This window comes from Loxodonta africana, chromosome 8 (assembly GCF_030014295.1).
Source record: "Loxodonta africana isolate mLoxAfr1 chromosome 8, mLoxAfr1.hap2, whole genome shotgun sequence".
NCBI classification, from domain to species: Eukaryota; Metazoa; Chordata; class Mammalia; order Proboscidea; family Elephantidae; genus Loxodonta; species Loxodonta africana.
Genome location: NC_087349.1, coordinates 34760219 through 34767308, shown reverse-complemented (window position 1 = coordinate 34767308; position 7090 = coordinate 34760219). Strand labels below are relative to the sequence as shown.

Sequence of the window (7090 nt, the reverse complement as noted above, 5' to 3'; positions counted from 1 at the left end):
CTTGAGAACTTTCTCTTATGACAGTGCCTTTACCTGGTTCTTAATTTCTTTTCCAAACAGTTGCCCTGCCATTTGTTTGCCTTCTGGTCCAACCAACCATGAACTCAATAAGTAGCAAACCCAAGAGCTAAAAAGAAATGCTCAAGCCAAGTGGGCTGTTTTAAATGTTGGCTAAAGGAAAATCATTTTTATAAAAAATGCTTGGGTTGGGCTTCAAGCCCACAGTAGCATGCACATGGGAAAGGTTCGGACACCCCGCTTCCCTGCTCCTGCTCATTGGACTAGATGGCCAAAACAACCAAAGACAACCCGGGGCAAGCACCAGGTGCAGGTGGGGACCAAGGAGGAGGAGGACACGTGTCTGGTGTCCAAGGCTGTGGTGCTGGCTGGAGGCTTTGTGAAGCCTTCCACTGTGGCCACGCTGACGACTTCCACTGACCTGAGGCAGTGCTGAGGCTATTATTCATGGACTGTCCAGTCTAACTGCTTATTGATTGAGAACTATATACATATGTCAGTTTTTGACAAGAATTGCAGCAGGAAAAACACTTGATGCACAGTTTGAAAGTGATGAGCAAATTACACCCTTGGAAACAGCCCTGATGATTTAGGCTTCAGTTGAAAAGGAACATGACAAATTTCATGAAGACGTACAGAATTTAATTAAAATTCAGGCTATAGCTGTTTGTATAGAAAACAGAAATTTTAAGGAAGCAGAATTCTTTGAAAGAATATTTGGTGACCCAAATTCTTATGCTGTCTCACAAGAATCTCTTCTTATTTAAGTTTAAGCACAGAAGCTGACAAGATCTTGATGAGAAAGAGGAAAGAGTGGAAACTCTTCAAAGTGCAGGAAAGAAAAAGGAAAAAGTAGGAGAGCCACTGAAAGCAAGAGAATATGTGTTTTAAACAAGCAAACAATAACTTCTATTAAAAAAATGATCTAGGGAAAAAAGGCATGGATTTGGGAAGAAGACAAAAATCTGAGGTCTGGTCTGAGGAATTATGGAGTAGAAAACTGATCTAAAATACTATTTATTACATTATAAACTCAACAACTGAACAAGTGTCATGTTGAAAGACAGATGGAGGACTATGAAGAAACAAAATCTGATTTGCTCAAACAGTGAAGACTGAATGTGTTTGTAAAAACTTGAGAAAAGATGGACAGTTAAGTATTTTCATCACTGCATCTGTTTTAAACTTACTGGTTCTTGACAGGAAACCCTGGTGGTGTAGTGGTGAAGAGCTCGGCTGCTAACCAAAAGGTTGGCAGTTCAAATCTACCACGTGCTCCTTTGAAACCCTAAGGGCCAGTTCTACTCTGTCCGATAGGGTTGCCATGAGTCGGAATCAACTCAGGGGCAAATGGGTTTGGTTTTTTTGGCGGTTTGGTTTTTGACATATTTTGAAATTTTTGTTTAAAACATTACGGTATTCTTTCTGTGAAACAAAATCATTTAGTTAATTTGAGGATTTGTACTATGAGAAAAATTACATGACATCATTATATTCTAAGAATCTTTTTACTTTGATAAAATGTAAAATTGCTGAACCCTGCTGCATTTAATACTCCCACCCCAAAACCAGAGTCCAATTTAAAAAAAAAAAAAGGAACGAAAACATGAAAAAAAAAAAGTTTGAAGTTTTTCAATCCAGTTGCCAAATCACTAATCATTTCTTTAATATGAACTTTTCAGCTCGTCAGGTGAACTAAGGCCATTTTTAGACATACCCATTGTTCTGAGTCTTTTTTCACTTATTCAGTGGAATAACTTCTTTTGAAATGCAAGGCCTTCCACAAGCTAACGAAAGAATAGGCATCTCTGTCATTTACTCTCTGCTCTGATTGCTGTCCTCGCCATTTCAGGACCATAAAATCACCCCACTTTGGGAATTCATCCAAGTTTTTCTAGCTCCTGGTGACCCTTTTGTCCTCTTTACTGCTAAATAAATCTTCTATAGTTCAAATTTCACTTCATACAAAGAATTGTGTTTCATGTATGTTTTGTAATTTTCCAGAGATAGCCTATTCTAGCACAATTTCCCTGGTAGGAATCTTTCAGGACCTGGATTAAAGGTAGGTTCTTCACAAGAAGGTTCACATTGCTTCTGTTGAGTGTCCTACAGTGCTGTCAACCTGGGAACAATTTATGTGATTTCTTGGCTTGGGATTTCCCAACCTTCACAGAAAGTGTAAATTTGGTCACCAAATCCAAATGAAGGCAGGCCTAAGGTTAAAATTTCTCTGAGGAGACTTCATGTAAAGCCTAGGCCTAGAGTAGAGTCCTTGAGAGGTGTAAAAGGTTAAGCACTGGGTTACTAATAAAAAAGTTGCTGCTTGAAACCCAGAGGTGTACTCAGAGGAAGGGCCTCGTGATGTGTTTCCAAAAATGCACAGCCATGAAAACCCTATGGAGTGCAGTTCTACTCTGAAACACATGGGGTTGCCATGAATCAGAATCGACTCAATAGCAACCTGTTTCTTAGGCTTAAAGCAAGCATGTGCAACCAGTACCCTTCTGTCAGTGGAGGCTTACATGTTGCTATGATGCTGAACAGGTTTCAGCAGAGCTTCCAGACTATGAAGGACTAGGAAGAAAGGTCTGCAATCTACTTCAAAAAGAAGCCAATGAATAATAAAATCTATTAACAAAACATTCTGCATCCCACTTTGAAGAGTGGCGTCTGGGGTCTTAAACGCTAGCAAGTAGCCATCTAAGATGCATCAATTGGTCTCAACCCACCTGGATCAAAGGAGAATGAAGAACACCAAGGACACAAGGTGATTATGAGCCCAAGAGACAGAAAGGGCCACATGAACCAGCGACTACATCATCCCAAGACCAGAAGTACTAGATGGTGCCCGGCTACAACCGATGACTGCCCTGACAGGGAACACAACAGAGAACCCCTGAGGGAGCAGGAGAGCAGTGGGATGCAGACCCCAAATTCTCATAAAACCAGACTTAATGGTCTGACTGAGACTGGAAGGACCCCAGTGTTCACGGCCCCCAGACCTTCCGTTGCCCCAGGACGGGAACCATTCCCGAAGCCAACTCTTCAGACATGGACTGGACTGGACAATGGGTTGGAGAGGGATGCTGGTGAGGAGTGAGCTTCTTGGATCAGGTGGACACTTGAGACTATGTTGGCGTCTCCTGCCTGGAGGGGAGATGAGAGGGTGGAGGGGGTTAGAAGCTGGTGAAAAGGACGTGAAAAGAGAGAGTGGAGGGAGAAAGCAGGCTGTCTCATTAGGGGAAGAGTAATTGGGAGTGTGTAGCAAGGTATATATGGGTTTTTGTGTGAGAGACTGACTTGATTTGGAAACTTTTACTTAAAGCACAATAAAAATTATTTAAAAAAAAAAAAAAGAAGCCAGTGAAAACTCTATGAATCACAAGGGTCCAATCTGCAACTGATCATGGGGATGGTGTGGGACCTGTTAGCATTTCGTTCCATTGTATATGGAGTTGTCATGAACTGGTGACTAACTGGAGGGCAGCTAACAACAGTCCTTGAACAAGACAAATCTTTTTCAATTTCATTTACCAGCGTAAAGATTTCTTTTTCTCAGCCTACTGTTGAACTGACTGTCTAGCTTTTTGAAAGGCCCAGTTTTGTGTGGGGGGTCTCTGCTCCAACTCTCTGCTCTGTGTGCAGACCCAAGGCATTGTCCTATCCCTGTGAGGCTACTGGGGATCAGAACGGGCAAATGCCTCAAGGGCAGCTATTGGGTCAGCTTCAGTTTGCCACACTGGTCTGCAATTCTTCATCTGTGGCCCATGGGAATTGAATTTATTGCAAGTTCAGCTCTGCATTTAAAATACTACTATATTTTATGCAGCATTTCTAGGTGTTATTTATCAGGAAGCTTTTTCAGGATATGTCACCTGTCATACAGCCAGAAACAGAGGTTCGCGGATGCCTAGATTTGCTGACTAAAGCTACTCAGATTGATCCCCTGTCTAAAAGCTATAGGATGTAACCTCTGCGTCATGCAAGTTTGTGCTTCATGCATTCAACAAGTATTTATTGGCTACCTATTATGTGATGCATTCAACAAATATTTGCTGACTACCTATTATTACTTCTCTTATCCCAGATTATCCAGCGCCGTCGAGTCGATTCCAACTCATAGCGACCCTATAGGACGAGTAGAACTGCCCCATAGAATATGTAGAGCTTGTTATTACTTTTGTGTGTATTTGTTGTCTCCTCTGAAAGACCACAGCCATGAAAATCCTATGGAGGGCAGTTCTACTCTGAAACACATAGGTCACCATAAATTGGAATCGACTTGATGACAGTTGGCTGGTTGGATGGTTTAGTTGTCTCCTCACATAGATTATAATCTTAAATTTGTGAACCGAAGCTTCTTTTTCTTCTGTATGACCCTTTGTGTTTAGCACAGTACATGATAGTTGTGACACGGACACTTATTTTTATTGTAATCATTTAAAATTTAAATAACAATCAGTTTCTTCTTTCATATGGGTTGAGAAAACCATTGTAGCCATCACTTTTTCTGTCCTTTCTTCTTTTGATTTAAACATTTACCTTTTTTTCCTCCTCGTGGAAAGTATTGAATACTTATGATTCAGTAATCCCTCGTTCTACCTTTTGAGCAATTAGCATGGATACCAGAGACCCAACCTAATCTTTTTACCTTCTTCTCATTATTGACTGATACAACCCCAGACATTTCAATGTTCTAAAATTTGTGTTCAATCCAGTAGAGTTATTTTAGTACTTGTGATCTGATTTTTTTTTTTTTTAAAGGATATTTGAAGAGAAAGGTAAAGAGTCATTTTTGGAGAATGCTTTTTGAAGAGAAAGGTAAAGAGTCATTTTTGGAGAATGCTTTTTGAAGAGAATCAGTGCAGAGGCCTTATTTTATGTGCCAGTTAACCTACGAGAGCTTGGAAATTCTGAAACACATGTGATGCACACCATCAAATAGGGGATTTCTGAAATTATAGTTGTATGCTAATTACTCATTTTAGGCTGTGGTTTTCTGAAGCAGTAAATGATCCTAAACCCTTCTGTCTCAGTGAGGGGGAAAAAAAAAACTTCGAAGTCGGGGACTGTTAGTCACCAATATAGGAATTGCCACTTTTCTAAACCTGAATAGAAATGAATTCAATAAAAAGAGACATAATGACAGATTTATAAAAGTAACGTTCCTTCACATAATGGGTTTTCTATTCTAATGTTTCTTTACTGTAATCCTTTAAAATTATGCAAAAAATTTATTATTTAAGTGATAGTAAAGAATTCATTAAAAGATTAATAGTTCTGGTTTACCAATTCGCTTACTAGGTCACTTAATTATTTAGTTCATTAATTCTGTAAATGTCAGACTTACCATGAACCCTAGTGATTTGCATAAGTAAGGTTATAGTTCTACTAGTAATCACAGTCTAACAACTTCAAATAGGAATTTGGCATCATTTATACATTTTATATGAAATAAAATCTTTTTTTTTTTTTCAGACCAAGGGAAATCCAACAGTTGAGTAATTGTAACAATATGATCTAGCACTTCAGCCTCCGAACCTGTCCTTTAAAAGGGTTGTGGTGGGCAGTTGTAATGGGGGAAAAAAAAACTCCAAAGAACAAGATAGAAATAGCTTCTAGATTAAGCAATATGAAGGACTCTACTTTTGAGATACATTCTTTACTTTTTGAAAGATATATTTTTATCAATGGAAGAACTATTAAGTATTCTAGGGATCTATATTTTATTTTGTTTATTAGAAATGGTTACTTACTGGGAAAGCTTCAAGGGGAGCAACATCTTATTATCACAAGGGTCCTAGAGCAGAGCTGGCAGTTCATATATAATGAATTTCATTTACAGCGTGCTAATGTATTCGCATCACTCACAGGCACTGTTTACATTTGATCCGAGTGAATCTATACAATATAACATTGGCACATTATTAGATTTGACAATGGAATTAGTATAAATAGCCATCAGATATTATTTAAGCTTCACCAAAAGACATTTGGACAATGCATAAAGTAAGATTTTCTATTTTCTTCCCTGCCCCCCTTTTTTTTTTTTGCAGTTTAACGTCTTAGCAAGTCTAAATAGAGACAATATGCTGTTTATTAAATAAAATGAGGTGTTTGGAACCTTTGAGCTCTGTAAGGACACTTACAATATATAGGTAATTTTTTGGGGTGACATTCTTTTCTTATTCTCCCTGAGAAAAGTACAACCATTCATTTTAGGCAGGATTTCAGCAATCCATAGCCCATTGGTTCCCCCATAACAGCTTCTTACCTGTGCATATAGTTCTAGATTTGTTATCATTTGCTAAGATGGTATTGCTAAAACAGAAAAAGTAAAATAGTGAGAATATATAAAGAAAGAAAAATCAGGTTCTCCTGGGACAAAATTTTACATTACAGGCTGAGGGGGGAAATGGTCACAGCTGTTCACAGAAAAGGTTATAAAATTCTGCTTAAGCTAAGTTTCTATAGATCCAATAGAATGGATCGGAGACTAGGAATCTCTCTCTCTCTATATATATATCCCATTCTTAGCTTGGCATAAATGTCCAATTACAGAACATAATATCCGATCATGGGGAATGATACAAGATGGAAACCTGCCTTCACCGTTATACACTGCTTAATAAGACAAGGAACAACCCAGTTATATCCACTTTTGTGTAATCACTTGTCAAAGTTGTGGGAATTAATTTGCAAAAGTAAAGTCTCAAGCTGATGGTATCAGTTAGAAAGTGATTATCTACAAAAAACAGAAAATTCCAACTCAAATGATCTTAACCAATAAGGAAATGGGTTATTTCACCTAACAACGGTAAATCAAGAGGTAGGAAAGGTTTGGAGGTTTGTCAGGGCACAAGTTTCAAAACGTCATCAAAGTCCTCAAGTGTGTTCCATCTTTCCTTGGTCCGACATCTTCATTGTGATGGCTATGCTGATAGACATAAGATGACTGGAATAGTTCTGGCAACACATTCGTACATGGTACCTTCTGTAGGGAGAAAAAGGAAGGTCTTTCCCAATCTCCTTCTTAGAAACAAGGAAACCCTTGTTTTCTGCAGTCTTCACA

At 38.7% G+C, this 7090-nt stretch overlaps 1 pseudogene; it reads left to right on the top strand.

The window, feature by feature from the left end:
* Window positions 1-285: 285 nt before the first annotated feature.
* On the top strand, window positions 286-1389 carry LOC135232300 (telomeric repeat-binding factor 1-like; annotated as a pseudogene).
* The last annotated feature ends 5701 nt before the right edge of the window (window positions 1390-7090 follow it).